The sequence below is a fragment of the Anoplophora glabripennis genome, unplaced genomic scaffold (genome assembly GCF_000390285.2).
Source record: "Anoplophora glabripennis isolate ALB-LARVAE unplaced genomic scaffold, Agla_2.0 scaffold443, whole genome shotgun sequence".
NCBI lineage: Eukaryota > Metazoa > Arthropoda > Insecta > Coleoptera > Cerambycidae > Anoplophora > Anoplophora glabripennis.
This window is the reverse complement of record NW_019416591.1, coordinates 193,118-211,529: the sequence shown is the minus strand read 5'-3', so window position 1 is coordinate 211,529 and position 18,412 is coordinate 193,118.

Here is an 18,412-nt window from a genome sequence, read left to right as displayed (position 1 = left end):
AACCTGGCTTATATACTTAACGTTGTGCCTCTTGTGATATAAACAATAATTATAATGAATATATTGGCAGACGGCTGGATACCAGTAATAATATTATTGGCATATTTTGAAGAATTATCAAAAACAATAAAAAATAAATTGTTGCATATTTAAAAAAGACCTATTTATCTGTCAGTTTAGAGAAAGTATAGTGCTGTAAAGTATTTTCCATGGTAATGATTTATACATTCGTGAAAAAACTGTTTTCCTCACTTATTTGTTTAAATAGAAAAGTTAACTAATAAAAGTTTTTGACTCACGAGACGAGAGATGTCTTGTATTATGTTCCTTTAGACAATTTTACAATAACCTCGCAGATAGGACTTCTTCGAGTAAAAATTTAATTTGTTTGGTCTAAAAGCTTCATCTGGCCCGAAAGGGACTGTTTACCCCGCGACGTATAGAATCTATATTAACTTCTAACTTTGATCTCACACGAGGAATTTCGAGCGCGCAAATTGTTTCTGATTCAATGAAATTCCAGTATAATAAATTCTCCCTTTAGGGGACATCGCTATATTAGATGAGAACAATGTTGATCCTGCAGGTCTTCATACATTTTATAAAATGAATAAACATGCAACTGGCAGCTTACAAAAATCCGTACAAGGTGAACAAATCCTAGTTGTAATTATTTTTTTTACGATTGTTAACACAAAAGCCGCTCTGGGACGAGGTGTCTGTATGTTCGAACCGTACGAAAAAAAATTGCCGGCTTTTTAAGTAATGACGGTACATTTCTATTTGATATATCACCAAGAGTCCCTCGTGAGGTCCCCAGGTGACTGGAACACGTTTCGTACGCAACCGCTCCGACACAGTGACACATCGTTTAGTTAGTTCCATTCATTCCGACGGGAAACCTGCATATTTTCGCCTGTTTTATGGTGGTTAGTCCCAAAGGTGAGGCCGTTCCCAGGAAAATTTATGAATCACGTTCGACCGAAAAAGCTACATTGGATGCTTAAGATCTGGTAAATATTTGGATAAGAAACTTTTTTATTTAGGCGATCGCATATATTTTTTAATTAAATAAGTATTTTTGTTACACTAAAATTATCCTCAAAAAAAAATACTTTTTTATTTTTATTCAGTTTTAATAGTTAAGGACCCCATATTCTTTAAATAGTGTTTTCCGCAAAGACAAATAATTTCAAACATTTAATAACTGAATTATATAAAGCTTATCAAATAACAGGAATGTTATTTCATGTCATTTTCAAAGACGCCGCAGTAAAACGAATAAACAGGTGCAAAAAACGATGAAACCATCAAGGTTTTAGGTACTGAAATCTACGAAAATGCTAACTTTTTTATATATAATTCCACATGTAAGTGTTCTTATAACATTTACTTGCTTAGTCCTACTACTACATATGAAATTGTTTATAAGTACGTGAAAATAATTCTTAAAATGTGGGGTTAGAATAACAGCAAACGTATGTTTTACAAACGCTTTTTTTTAGTTATTATTTTATTTGGGTAAATTTAAATAACAACAGTAACAATGAATAAACAAAACATCAAGGATTTTATTTTTATGCTTACTTTTGTTCTACACGTTTTACTTTTAAAGATTTCAGTACCTAAAAATGCCAGAAATTTCAGTATTTCTCGGCCAGGGATATGGCCACCTTAAATAACTTTAGCACACCAACTTTTGGAGTAAATTATGTAGGTATCAGGTAGGCTCATGTTTTATTAGGTAGAGTTTATTAAATGTACTGAGACCTACATTTAATAATCTTACGAGCTGAAAAACTTTTTTTTTTCAAATGGAATGACCCATATTAATTGTTATGGGTGAATGCAAAATTGAATGTCCTTTCTACTGATATAAGGTTGTCCATACTTATCTTTTAACAATTTTCCAGAAAAATCAGCTTCTTTTCTAAAGTCCGAAAAAGTATCTATGTAACAATATTAAGATGGCCTTGCAAAACCACTTTTCTCTCACATTTTATCAGGCCTGGGACTGACAGTGTCAATATTTACTGGCATGTTTAAAAAGTGGTTTGACAAACAAAAGTAAACCACTAACAACTGGGTATAGTCCAGGCGGTACTTGTTTCGGGTTGGGTAAAACGCATATGATCGGAGATTTTTGCTTTAACGGCTTCTAAATAAGATCAGAAATGATAATATTTCTATGCAAATAAAAAAAAACTGGGCTTAATTGTTGTTGCAAAAAAGTATAAAAAAATAGCAAAAAAATTCATTTTTCTCTTGGATTTCTCGTCGACAACTTAGCAACTATTCGTTTTAGACAAAAATTGAAGAGGAAAAAAAGTTTTGTAATTAAATTTTGATCAAGATAGAGTTAGTTGCAATTCGAAAAAATAATTATTGTTGTTGCAAAAATCGGAAAAATCATTTAAAAAATTGTAAAAAATGCGTTTATTTGTAATTTTTTTTCAGACACTTGAATAATACCTAGGATCTTCATACTTTTTCCAATTAAACTTCTTAGTGCATAGAATCATCACACCAAATTTCATCCAATTCGGTTCGATAGTTTTTACATAATTGTTTAATTTTTTTTATTTTTTTTTAAATTAAAGAATTTTCAAAATCAAATTTCTAAAAATCTAAAGCCTTTGAATACTTGAAAATTTCACCACAAAAAGAAGAGCTCTCAAGCTTTAAAATGCTTTTTGAAAAATTCAAATCGGACGATTAGGTGAGCCGTGGTGATTATTTAAACATTTTCGCAATTTTCACGCTTATAAACAATTGCAATAATTTAATGTTTTTTCAATTTTTTTTTTAATTTTAAAATATGGTTTGAAAGTACTCGGAAAGGCGAGTATTTAAAAAAAAAAACTGATGATCCGCCCATTATTTTCGGAGTTATAGCCCGTTAAAGTTAACCCTTATATACAGCAAAATTATAAGGGCTGTTTTTTGAACCAATAGGTTTGTTATTCCGAGTACTTTCCAGATATAAATTTTCAAAATTTGCAATCACGGGCGTCCCATTTAAAATGTCACTCAAAGATATTCAAGACCGCGTGAAATCAATGAGGTATCAGTGGTGGGGGGAGCAAACACACAGCTACTCCGATCTGAATTGCGACACTCGGAAAAATTTCACTTATCTCAGCGTCTAATGGACCAATTTCGATGATTTTTTTTTAAATCGATGTCTCGCAACTAAAAAATTCAATTATCACATTGAAAAGAACATTAAATTATTGCAATTGTTTATAAGCGTGGAAATTGCGAAAATGTTTAAACAATCACCACGGCTCTCCTAATCGTCCGATTTGAATTTTTCAAAAAGCATTTTAAAGCTTGAGAGCTCTTCTTCAAGTATTCAAAGGCTTTAGATTTTTAGAAATTTGATTTAGAAAATTTTTTAATTTAAAGAAAATAAAAAAAATTAATCAATTATTATGTAAAAACTATCGAACCGAATTGGATGAAATTTGGTGTGAAAAGTATGAAGATCCTAGGTATTATTCAAGTGTCTGAAAAAAATTGACAAATAAACTAGCATTTTTTGCAATTTTTTAAATGTTTCTGATTTTTGCAATAACAATAATTATTTTTTGGAATTGCAACTAACTCTATCTTGAAAATTTAATTACAAAACTTTTTTTCCTCTTCAATTTTTGTCTAAAACTAATAGTTGCTAAGTTGTCGACGAGAAATCCAAGAAAAAAATGATTTTTTTTGTTATTTTTATATGCTTTTTTGTAATAACGATTAAACCCACGTTTTTTTTTATTTGCATAGAAAAATTATCATTTCTGATGTTATTTAGAAGCCGTTAAAGCAAAAATCTCCGATCATATGCGTTTTACCCAAGTACACCCTTTGTAAGACAGATACCGCCTGGACTAGTACTAAAACAAGACGCAAATATTTTATTTACATGGCCCATATGATTCCAGGCAACTTTTATTAAAACCATTTTTTTTAAATTTTGTTGGAAGAATCCCTCTTAGGTGGAACACTCTGCATTTAGGTACGTCCGCAAACTGCAACATTTTAAATGTTTTCCTTATTTGGAATCTGGAAAACATGATGCTTATCAAAAGATTTGTTTTGGTTGTGTATTGTATATACAATCAAAAACAGAACAAAGCAACGAATTTCAAAAATCATTATTAATACACAATGCCAATAATGAAAATTTTATATAAATCAATAGCAAATGCATCCAATACAAATGTGAAATTTACACCACACCACTTTGGAACGCGCACAACACTGGTCCATTTCGACACAAGGGATTATTTATTTAAAATTTTTCCTTTTCAGAGTGGCAGAAATATTATTTTACTTTCTAAATAATATATTTTTTCAAAACAATAGTGCTTTTTAATGTTTGGCGCTTCAAAAAAATATAGTGGCTTTAAAATAACATGTCGCTAAGGTAAGTAATCTGTTTTACTAAATTATTATCCATTATATTCCTTGAACAGTTATTTTAAAAAGGTAACAAGCAACACTGATAATGCAATGATATAACTTGGTATTGGTGAAAAAATAAAATGTTGCTACATAAAGAAGCTTGATAAAGAATAAAACGTTAACAAGGCCAAAAATATTGCTATTTTATTTATCAAGACCTATTGTCTCAAGAAACCCAAGTATTTAATATTAATTTCTTTTGTTACTAATATATAGACATATATTTCTTTCTGAAACTGCAGTATTTCCAATAATTTAAGTACATATTTACAACCAAAATTTGTTAATAATTCAGGAATGAATGAATTTTAAGTTCGCAGAAAACGCATTTTTTTAATCTACAGCTACACTTTCGTTTGTTGTTTACAGACACCTAAACACTAAGATAACACCCACCATAGGGTTTGATAATAGTATTGTGACTCGAGTAGTAGAAATTTAGATCGGATGTTGAATTTGTTATTTAAATTTATTTATGAAAAAGCATCTCAATTCCGGGCCTCCACTCGACTCGATTAACCGAATATCCCCAACTCAGCACCCCCGCTCTGGTAATTAGAACCGGCTCGGCCAACCTCTCGCCCATTGGCCAATCCAAGACGAAACTACTGACCTGGGGGTTTCGCAAGAACGGTCCGTTATAATCAACGAAATGGACTCGAGCCCATTCCAAGCAAATTTGCGGCCAGTAAACTTTATTGTACTTTGATAGCCATCATTTGCTTAACCTCGCCGTGCGGGGCAGGGTTCCTAATGAATGCACGCTTGCTTGGCCACGGTGGAGAGATAATGGAGACGTAAAAATTTAATTCCCTGAGTGGCCGATTTCGCTATGGCTACGCCAGTATCACAATTAACAAAGGTCAAAAATTAAGAACATCCTCTATTGGAATACCTACGTGGAGATGCTGCAAGGACGTCAATGGATCCTTCGAGAGCAGGATACCCCTCATGGCTAATTACTCATGTGTACAGTCTCGAGTTCTGACCCGTATACAGATTAATGATAAACGGTACGTCATTCCAATAATAATCCATCACCCATGGCAGACCATCCCGATACGATGTCATAAGTTTGATTTGTTGTTCACGCCCACCTCACGAGAATAAATATTTTACGCGATATTGAAACGGAATTTGATCATTTCGATTAAATATATCCTCTAAACTGCCCTGTTTGCTCATATAAATGTTTGATATGTTATTTGCAGAGTTTTGCACAATTCACAAATTATAGTGGTTAGATTTTGGATATAGGTATAATATATTTGTAAGTTTGTAATCGAAAACGAAAATAAACAATATACAAATTAATTCCAGCATTTCGAAATATAGCGTTACTGTTTCTGTATATGCCTTTTTGTTTGCCAAAAACAAATTAATGATTCTCTCTAGAACGTTTATTACCATGAAATTGGTTTAAATTTTACTTTATTTCAATAATTTACTCTATTATTCTTGTCACATTTAATTGAGCAAATAGTTTAGCGTACATTTAAGCTGCTTACCTGATTGTGATGTTTCCCTGAAGCAAAACTATTCGCTATAAACGCAAAGAGAAATATCACATATAGCTCAGTTGCAGCTATCGATATTTCCATGCTACTTGCCAATTAATTTACTTTACTAATACCACTATTTATAATAATCTCAGGAATTAAGTGAGAATGTCGTAAATCAAAGAGTTAGATCTAGATGAAATGAGTTATAAATATATTTGTAATATCCCTACATATGCAAGATTTACACTTTGACTTCTATAACCCATTTATAATTTACATGTACTTAACATTTCCATATATTGTTCCGTTCGAGATTTTGATATATTTTTGCATACTCCAAACCCTAATTTAACACGAATTTACATATCGTTTTACTTTTTCACAATTTCCATTCGAACTTTTTCGGTTTGAGACAAATATTTGATGGAATATTTTACCCGATGGCATAAGCAGCAGGCAGGGAAGAAACAATCGAGAAGTTTTTATAGAAAATGTCAGTTAGGCGGAGTTTTTTGTCACTGTCTTTCCTTTTCCGTACAAACATTTTTATGATTTTGTAATATTCTCTCAAGTCACCAAAAAATACATTATTTAGTGTATTCATTCGAACTTGTTTGACATGGGTTTAGGCAAATTTTGGAGCTCTTCTATGTGCAAAAAAATATACATTTCTTAATGAAAGAACAACTTCGACGTGGTTGTTATCGTTATGATAGTCACCGCGCCTGAACCTTCTTGATTCAAACACGGTTCAAACGATTTCAAATATAAAATAAATTGTTGCATATAACACAATAATTGTCTTATTTTATTGCAGTTTTCAAAAAAAGATATTGTTTGCATCTCGAATGGATATTTTAATAATATTAAATATTTTAATAATAATAAATAATTTCCATTCTTGAACGCAAAAGTATGTACCATTTCGCGTTCTAGACATAAAAATAACTATTTCCGTGTTATTTTGAGAGGTATGAATTTACTGCAACGGACAAAGATAGCTGCAGGTTTTCGGTATTCTAAATAGTTTTAATACGCGATTTATATGGAGCATCTCGGTTAGATTGCTAAGTTAATGCGAATTTTATCGAACAAAAATGCCGGTCGCGACTCCATGGACCGTAAACGGGGGGATTAGGGTTGATTTATTGGGAGATTTTCAATTTCGCCTAAGAATAAACACTCACGGTAATTTATGTTAATTACTTCCCTAAACGGCGGGCGCAAAAACACGGAGATAGAGATAAGGGATGCCGTTTTGGGAACGAGCATTACTTGTACCAACGATATCGCTTACATGCCGACGGAAAAACGTCGCTAGTTTGTGTCCTTATTAATGTTTTTATCAAACTAGGTATACCGAAATCCGAAACCTTTCTCCGTACCTTGTTGATACTTAATCTCGATCATCCGCTAAAACAAATTGGCCTTAAAAGTGGAATACAAATGAGGAAATTATTTCTCGAAATACACTCGGCGACAAAAGCAGTTATTTATGAAATAGTGTGAATAATGTTAAGATTAAGAATAACAAGTAGTTTACGAGTAGCAAGTTTTCAATGCCTATAAACAAAATTAAATCACTTTTATTCGTGTTTTTTTATATTTGTACATTTTGCGGCGATATAAAGATAAAAACAAGTCCGCAATAATGTCTGTTTCAATTTTCGCATGTTATTCTATAAAAATGCACCAGAAGTACTTTATATTTGTTAAGCGAAAACGGCGAACTTAATGATAAATCACCGTTAGTACCGACTGCTGACAACAAAAGCTAGGTAATCAACTTATAAATTGTCACAAACACAAGTGGAGCAGCAGTTTCCAGTTTCTTGTATAACTTTTGATCGATCTGCGGCAAGCAAAACAAAAGACGCATACGGTAATGTCATCAATATTACCCAGCGATCGCTTCCTGCTCTCTTCGGGATATCAATCACGAGTTGCTCGGCTGCTACGGGAAGTTTGATTGCAGAATATGGAGCCTGAATTAAAACTGAATACGTTTTCGTCATATTGATGTACATACCTACCCACACCGGGAGCGAACAAATTGCATTATTTTGACTCAAAACTTATAAATTTCCTAATCAGTACAATGTGAAGTAAATTCCTGCACGTATGATCGCTGATTTCACCAGAATTTGCCAAGATTAAGAGCCCTCACCTGAAGCCAAATGAGAAATCCTGGTCTAAGTTTAATTCCGAGATCCTACTCCGGTGTTCTATTTTGTAATTGCATTCAGACGGCATATATGATGAAACAGCTTTAAGTTGGTCGGATTAGTTCCGAATTTTGCAAGAAGTTAACGGTATCAGCAAGTCAGGGGTGGACAAATGGAACTTACTGTCAAATATAAAGGTGTATATTTCTCGTTAAAATTATAATATTTTCTTACATAAACATTCCGGTCTTCGTTTCTGATATACAGGGCGGTAAAGAAAACCAACATGCTATTCTGGAACACTTTACGGAAAAACCCGAATCGTATCGAACTGGTCCGCTTCGAACCTAGTTGGAAGGCGAAACATGTGTTAAGGATAACGTTATTGGAGCCAGGAGACGTGACAAATTATTTACGGGATCATTTGGAAACTTTGATTGTTACGCTAAACTTGGGAGAGCCCGGGAGACAACAGAGGCGCGATGTTGAGTAGACAGCGGTGATAGTAGTGATAAACGATGTGATTATTATCCTTCGAGCCCGGTAATTTGACACGGGGCAAAAAATTGTCTGCCGGCATAATTTTGTTTGGGCCGAGAGGAAAAAAATGCCTTCTAATAATGTCGGAGGGCGGTATCGGCTCTTCGTACTGGCAACTTGAGTTTTTGCTCGGCACAAATTACATTAACCGTGTGTATTTAGGGACTGCGAGAAAAATTATGTTAAAAAATGTACACAATTGTAACTTTACTTCTACGGCTCATTTTAAAGCTTTTTCAATTTTGCTCACGACGACATGCGACTTTTTAAATTTTCGTTTGAAATATCAATAAAATCATCACTTAAAGAATAAGACAAAATATCAATGAATGAAGGAATGTTATTTAATTAACTGTTCAAATTGGTTTCCCTCCGCTTCCATACAATAATAAAATGAAAAAAAATATTGACAGTAGGTATGTATTAATATCTTGCACTTTCTCAGGAAAACACATTTATTGTAATTTTTTGCAATTATTCACAGCCAGAATATTATATTTTTTATGTTACTGTGGTCGAAGCGTCGAACATTAAAAAAACATTCTATCGCTTATAAGAAAAATAATAATGTTTACGTGATTTATTAAATATTAACTAATATATTCCTAGTTGAAAATTTAATTAAGTTTTTATTTAATCAACTGTTAGACAGCGAAACTAATGAAAAATAATTTAGTGAAAACAAATTGCTTTAGTATGATAACGACGTGTTATTTTAAAGGCGCCAAATGTTTTGCTGTCAATGTGAATGAAGCGCGGAAAATGCAAAAAATTGTTTTTAAAATATTAAAAATTTTCACACGATTTAGGTATTAAGTATTTACCAATATTGGCATGCAGATATGTTACTAATTGTAAATAAAACTGTTTGAAAATAAACATTATTGTTATTTAAAAAAAATATATACATATACTAATATTTTTTTTGATCGTTTCGAGTTTTCGCAAATAATTATATATTTAATTGTGGAATCTCAGTGTCAATGACCTATGACATTGATCTAGTTTAGCTTAACTATACTACTGTTGGACGGGAAAATAAATTCTGAGAATTATATTACATAATACAGAGTGTTTTGTTATCAGAATTGCTCTATGTGCGAAAATTCATTTTTTTCTAATAAAAAAGTTTGAGTTAACGTTATTTTAAATCATTATCTGAAATATATAGGGATAAGCAAATAACATTATTATTTATAGTTCTCCACCTTGCAGAAAATCACATTTCTCCGCAGTGAAATTTTAATAAAAGTAAGTGCTCCAGTCAAAGAGCAACTCTAATAGAAAAGCACAACCGAACGACAGAGTCTAATGTTATGGACAAAATGTACATTTACTTTATTCCTTATTTTTATTCATGGAAAGAGGTTTTCCGAATTCAGATCTAGCTCTTAGATATTAAATTAGATGTGAAGCAGTGTGCTTCATTTAATTGATTAGTAAATACCAAAATTGTGAAACTGAATGAGTTTCCGGAAAAAAATTGTAGGTACCTATAATAGATTGTCAGTATGCAACAACTTGTTGATTTGGTACCTACTATCATTTAGATTAGACGATTATTATTTATTGTATGTAGAGTGATCCACAATTATTACAATATTTTTATTGAGATTTAATTCTATAGATACTATTAATATATTACAAAAAGGGACAAAATGTAGTTTTAAAAAAGATACGCCTTTTCGTTTTAATGACGACGAATTATTGCACCACTACGAATGTCTTAATATAATAAAGGAGTATATTCTAATAAAAATAGAAATGTGGATCAACATGTACAAAAGATAAGTTTATTTTAGACACGTAGTTGAACAAATCTCATTCAATGGAGACATGTTTAACAACCCACACCTAGTATGTGGAAAATGACATTGTCATCGCATCCTTTGTGTTATATGTTATATATCAGAGCGCCATTGTCGCTTCTCCCAATAATTGTGTTCCGATTTCCTTTTTGTACCGAGCTGGAACGGCACATAGCTGCTTTCAATTCTAGTTAACGCAACATAGGTATTTACCCGTGGCTTAACGTTAAAGACAATGCAAACTTAACAGCAGTTTAATTGCCGTGAAAGTTGGGAGACCCTGCAAATGGATTTACAAGGAACTATTAATATACCGACAGTTTCTATTTCTAAAAATTTTATTTTTATATTGGTAGATTTTTAGAAAATATAATTTTATACTGTCTAACTCTAACGTGAAAAATATATTATGGCATACATTTTTCTCTTAATATTCTAAAAACAATAAATATATTAGTTGATTATAGAAAAGAACTACATATTTCTAACTAGATGCATTGTTTAGGAAAATACAGGATGTTATTTATGAAATTTATTACCAATAAAAAAGCATTTACACTACTTAGTTTTTTTATTGAAATCTCTATCAGACTCTTCCTCAGAAGCGAATTATTCTAAAGCTTAGTTGAAATTAACTTTTTTTCATTTTTTGACTTGATTTTAAATTATTATATTTTTTATATGTATATTACTATTATTTTTTTTATAATTTCACAAGTTCAATTGATATTTGCTAAATAACTTGTAATATACTATTAGTCCAATTAACTTAGATTTTTACATGCCAAAATTTAGTTGGGCAAACAGACACGTAAAATTTAGGAAAGCTGAGACCGATGTCAATTGATAAACAAATGTATTAATTATTGCAAAAAACGGCTAAAATCGCATTTTTTAAAAACTTCTGCATCTCTAAAACGAAAAAAGATTTTTTTCAGAATATTTAATTGCAAAAATTAAGTTCTTTTTTCTGGTCGAAAAATGTAGATCTTTTTCTTATCGGAATGGCATTATTCCAATTTGAAAGCTCACATTTTTTTTCATAAATTTAAAAAAAAATGTTTTACGACCACATTTTTCGACTCGAAACAAGAAGTCTCGAAAGAAGTTAGATAGATTTTTCGCATATTTCCAATTATTTTGCAATACGTGCACAATTTGCACAGGAAAAGAGAAAATTTTAAGCCGAAAATGTATTTTTTTCGAAAAATTCAATTTTTGTAAAAACTTTCAAATACTTTGCAATATAAAAAATTTTCTTATTCTACTTACCAAGGACTACATATTCTGAAAGTTTCATAAAAAATGTTTTTTCGTTTTAAAGATATAGAAGTGTTAAAAAAATGCGATTTTTAGCCGTTCTTTTTGCAATAACTAGATAATACATTTGTTTATTAATTAACATCAGACCAGTTTGAAAATGAAGCCCTAACATTCAGTTGGGTTCATTCAATTCTACGGAATTTTTCCTAATTTTTACGTGTCTTTGTTTACTGAAATAAATGTTGGTAAAAGACGATATATTTTTGATCTATATATACCAGAGTGGCCAAGTCACTGAACTTGACTGCTTAATATAAAATAATATTGAAACCGCCGCTAATAGAATTTATTTTCTGTCTTCTTGTGAAGCTGCCTTTCCCCATCGACCGAGATCCATTCAAATTTTGCGCCAAGCGCGAAATATCGTCGGCAGGAAGGTTTAACTCGGTTTAAGCCGAGACATAAAAATAAAACGTCACCGTATTCGGTGGACTTTTACGGAGTACACTGAATAAAAATAAAATTTACAGTTGGCTTCAGCTTATTTATTTATTTATTCCCAGTCTTAAGATCCCCAGAAGCGAAGCTGAGAGTTGACCCACTTGATGTTATTTGATATTGTCGTGGATTTGTATATTGGGATTTGAAATCGACGTAGGTAGACGTTTTTGTAGTTAATTAAGGTATGCCTTCCGAGTTACATACGAAAATAAATATTTATTTTACTATTTTTTTGCGCACATTTGTTGTTCGTTTTGTTTATTATTCAAAAATACAGTTTCTATAAACAATCATATGAGAAATGTGTACACTTATTTGTTTCAAATGTTATGGCAATTAATTAGTGTTATGTTTTTTCTTCTAAAATCTAATATCTAATATCTCTAATATCAAGCCTATTTCCTATTATTTTGTGATTTGAATCCCGGAGTTAAAGGCTATAAGTTGTATAATTTTTAACCACTTTCAGTAAAATGTTTTTTATCTCCATGAGAACCTATAACTGGATAAATACGTTGAAATCCTATACATATTAATTTCAGTCTATTTAAATGTCGAATTATTACTTTACTAACAATACCAGTTGAGACCGCGCTGTCTATTTTTCTCTTGCTTTATATGTCTTGTGTAGTCAAACAGATCTTGTTGTACTATTCTGAATAGATAGAAAGCAAAAAAAATATAAATAACAGTGTTGAAATACCAACACATCATAAACTATATAGTTGACACCATAATCAGAAGCCAAAAACAATAGTTAATGAATTATCTTTTCTAATTTCCTTAAACTAAAAGCATTTCCTGGGCGCGGCAATTAATAAAAATTAAGACCTTTATCCAGACGTGTCGCATAATAACCCCGTCATCGGTGTAATATTTTTAGTTTAATAAACCGCCTTTCATGGCACGCGTGCAATTTTTCGCGAAAAGCCGATGCCACAAAAGGGAGGTGAAAGCGGCGAACAATAGTAACGCGCCCGGGGAAGCAAGAAGGACGCAGTTTCTGCGGTTTGTGGGGTGATTGCATGTGACGGCTGACAATGTACGGGGGCAAGGGGTCGTGATGGACGGCAGTACTGAATAATTCTGTTGCTTTAGATTTAAAAATAATAATACAGATGACAAAAATATCTTATAAATGTAAATGTTGTATAAGTATTACCATATATGTAGCAATATACATAGTTCTAATTGAAACTCCTTAGTACTTTGTAAACAAACTGTTACATAAAGTACTAGAAATTATCAGTGACTATACAACCCAAAAAGAACTAGTCATTTTTCGGTTAAACATTGGTACAATTCTGGTATACGTTAAATTAGCCGGAGAAATAGTTTTATAAGTTTTTTTTTACTTTTTTCGGCAAAATACCTGAAATATACTTATGAATATTAAATAAATACAAATGTTCCAAAATGCATCAAATTTTCCTGGTAATTTTATCAAATTGAAATAACAGACAGTATTAAGGAAAATTATATTGATATGATTATACTAAAACTTTCCATTTATATTTCAATGTAAACCTGCAGAATAACATATAGTCTTTCTCTCATTTAAACTTGCTATGAATTTAATATTGATAACGTTTTTTGGCACATGTGCAATGCAACTAACCTAACCTAGAATCTAAAATATAAAATATTCTTTGTTTCCAATACATAATAAACCAAATCATGTTTAATTAATGTGCAATAATAAATGGTTTGTTTTCTTAAAACATACCGTCTTTGAGCTATACGCTTGTGTGACTATGAAAGGGTCGTAATAATACTACCTGTATGATTAAGAAAACTACTTTGTGTAATTCGTTAAATTTTTTAATAAAGTTATTTCCTGAAACAGGGACACTCTTTCTTAATGCTTCCAAGAACTTGAATCTCCAAGAAGTTACATGTTTTTTTTTAGTTATGGCATAGTTACTTTCATTTTTTACAATGCAGAGTTTGTAAAAAAAATAACATATATAAAAGATGCTTACTTTCTCGTAGACAACCGAAAATAATAAAGATGTAGATAAAATATACTTGGTAGTTGTATTGCAGTTGAGTTCAGATATTTAAAAACTTAATGTACCTAATTATCTTAATATAAAAAAATATTTATACAAATTACGTTCATCCAACAAAGCTATTCAAAAATATACAACCGGAATATAATCTAATCTAACTGCATCACGTTAGATAGGTAGGTATTCTAGAAAAGTTATTTTAAAGGTTTAAACGTGGAAAAGTACATCTACGTGGTCGAGTATCTAGACGTACTCAAATCCGCTGCGGAAATGATTTACATAACGCGCGACAGACAGCTTTAGTGAGATCGCACAGGAAAAAAAAAGCAAAAATAACACCAACTTTTACCTACACTGTAGGGAATATTTATATCGATTTGGTATCAACTTGTATTCGTACATTTTACAGGCCAACACGAGCCGTTAACTAGAACCGGATGCGAGACTACGACTACGCCCTCACATCTAACTTACCCACGTCTGTTTAGATTAATAGAGAGACGAAACGTAAATTCCCCTGCACCGAATAAATCTAAAGAGATAAGTACCGGGACGCATTCCGGTGGAAGATCCAACCCTATTAGGCACCTCGGGGTAAACTTAGTGGGGAACACTCAGTTAATTGACGCGGTTAGGACTGCTAAGTTTATGTATTTCGTTTGCGAACTCTAATATCTTCTACATATTTATACACCAGGAAAATTAGCGAAAATAAAAGAGAAACTCGAAAAAAGTCCTATCCGCTAGATTATTTTAAAATTGTCTAAATGAACATAATACAAGACATCTCTCGTCTGTGAGTCAAAAACTTTTATTAGCTAACTTTTCTATTTAAACAAATAAGTGAGGAAAACAGTTTTTTCACTTTGCAGGGAAAACCATCAATTTTAGCGGAAAGTGACTCCCAGACAGCTTATTGGGAGTAAAATTATCTACCAAATGAGACTGGTTAAATTAAAATCGGTTAATAAACAAAAAAGTTATTGCAAAAAAACAAGAAAAGTTCCCATTTTTTGTTTGTAACTATCGCATTTATTGTTAAAATTTTATAAAACCTATGACAAGTTGAGGGTTTTGTCATACTTTAAAAGTGTGCCAAAAGTGGGCGCTGTAGGTGCAATAGTTTTCGCACAATTTTATTTGTTTATATCGGAGGCTCCAAAAGTTATGAACTTTAAGCCTCTGTACAGACGTTAATTTTCAATCAAACATGATTCTGAAAGCGTCATTGTAATCTTAAAGACGCAATTAAGCGACCTATTAAAAAATATCACCGTTTTTTTGACATTAACATTCTCAAATTGTGCAATAAAAAACCGTGCGTTTTTCGCTTATAAACAATTTGAATAACATTGTTGCTATTTGTGCTATCTCACCGAAAATAGATGTAATGGATAGCTGGCAAAAAATACAGTTTTAAAATAAAAAAGTACCCTCTACGACCAACAGGAGCCAAGATAAGATTTTTTTTTTAAATCGTAGCGCAATTGTTTATAAATCTTAAGACTTGAATTTTTCGCAAAATAAAGTTTACGACGTAAACTACGATTTCCCGTGAATTGCATTGAAAAATGTGGAACTTTAAAGAGAAGGTACTCGCTAAGTAAACTGTCCGGCGGCCGGCGGCGTGGTGGAGGGGGAAGTGCGCGCTGTAAATTTTGTAATATCTCTGCTTCTATTCATCATAGAAACTTATATTTTTTTTTAACTGGGGTAGCTCGACGAAAAAATAACAATGGGCATAATTACGAATTCGTAGAATAGCCCTAAACCCCAGAAAAAATGCATCTTTTATAATTAATTTTTTTTAATTTACAAAAATGTCACAAACATTTTTGTTAAACGAAATATTAATTAAAATTTCAATTTCGGAATTATTTTACCATTACTATATAAATAAATGAAGCTATCGTTCATTTAAAAAGTTATTTCTTTTACATATTAAGGCAACGTAAACTTGTTTTTTCAATATTTTGTTAACTATTTAATTACGATTTAAATGTCAAATTAAAGTAAAAATCCATAAATTATTTTCAAATTATTATTTCTCATAAAAATAGAAAAAATTTTAAATTTTAAATTGTATTATATTGCATTATTTATATCTATTATTGAAAATGGTTGTGATTAATATTTTTTGAATTAATTTTGATTATGTNAATTTAAGCAGTATCATTTTGTAAATAATTTTACTCCCTATAAGCTGTCTGGGAGTCACTTTTCGCTAAAATTGATGGTTTTCCCTGCAAAGTGAAAAAACTGTTTTCCTCACTTATTTGTTTAAATAGAAAAGTTAGCTAATAAAAGTTTTTGACTCACGAGACGAGAGATGTCTTGTATTATGTTTCTTTAGACAATTTTACAATAATCTAGCGGATAGGACTTTTTTCGAGTAAAAACTTAATTTGCTTGGTCTATTAAGATCTAGGGCATATTTCAGACATTCCTAAACTTTTTACATGCTCATATTGTACACGCAGTAATTTGTGACTGGCAGGATTAATGCGCTATTTGGATTTAGCGATCGTACAGAGTCAATCTCAAACTCTGATAGATACAAAACAACATTTAACGCGTATGTATGTGTCACAGAACTAAGTTTAATATATAATTTACTGTATTCAGTTCTTACTGACATGAAGAATATTTAAGTAGCAAATATCGTTTCTACAATCCATGCTGACTACTAATATCACTGGATCATCTGCTGTGGGCACTTATCAACAGTTAACATCAGTATTCAGTCTGCGGAGTCGGTATGAATTTCCCATTTCCTGATGGTCGCATGGCCCTTCCTGCATTTAGGGCGAGCCAAGTTTTCTGTGCCCTGCCCTAAAGCGAGGGCTAAGTGCCCTCACAGCTAACAATACAATCTAGTAGAAAGTTTCGAAGGTGCTTCTCGCAATTTCGATCTGCTTACTCCTAATTCGTAGGCGATTGCTCGCTAGAGGCCGTAGTGTTTTGTGGCAGAGGCTTTCAATCTTTCCCGATATAAACCTTAATTTTCAAATGTATCATGTTTCTACCTTTGTTTTTGTTATCGTTTTCGTTTTGGTTTTTGGTGTTGTATTTTTTTATTTGTGTTTCTGTTCTTGTAATTGTTTTTATTGTTCTTGTTTCTAATAATAATTCATCAATTACCAATTGATGATAATGAGAAGTGAATACTGCACATTCAAGTAATTTCAGATAGTTAGTCCATGTATCATTTTAGACCAATTTTAAAGCCACTGATTTATTTCAATAGGTATGTCTGAAAGTTTTAGATGAAAAATTAACTACTGAAACAGCTCAACATAAACCCCTTTAAAAATGTAAAACTAAAATAACACTTAATGAAGCTGTGTTAATTAAAGTTCTTGTCTTCTGTTTCATTAAATAGGTCTTTCGTTGCGAATATAGTATATCCCCGGGCTTAATTTCTTATACGGCGTAGGTGGCACGAAAAAGTTTGGGGTCGTACGCCACGCGCGGGGTCGTAACCGGGAATTAAAAATTAAAGATGAAGGAGGGGGCTAAATCCCTTCCATTTATCATCCTACGCGATTGAGAGGGTGAGGAATTGATTTGACTGGGAAAGACTGTCACTGGAGCAGGTCAACCTTGGTTGCCGCTGATGTGAATTTTAAACTAATTTAGCTGTTTATTGTTTGAGTTGGTTTGTTACTTTTCTTCATTTTTATCCAATATTTGGATGAAAACAGCGGCGCTTTCTGTATAGAGTGGTTTAATCAATGATCTCCCACATAAATATACTATAATCAATTAAGCTTAAGTGCGGTACTCTTAATAACAAATTCTAGTTTTGAGAACATACCTAAACTGCCAAGATCAGAACTAACTAAAAACGGAAATATATTCAGTATAAGAACGAATAATTCTGTTAATATAATTGTTATATACAAATTCGGATACTGATCTTTATACAACAAATCTTCCCTACTATACAATTGGAATATAAAGTCTATAACACCTAATAATGTATAAGTAATTCATTATAACCTTTATTTCATAGATGCATAAGGTGTATTAAGCACCTTCCAGTTAAACTCATTCTATAATGAGTATGGAGATGATTGCTTTTTTTTAATAAAAGTCGTATATTGGTTATAAAAGTTTTAATATGCGCTATACACATTATTCTAGATAAACAGTTTAATAAG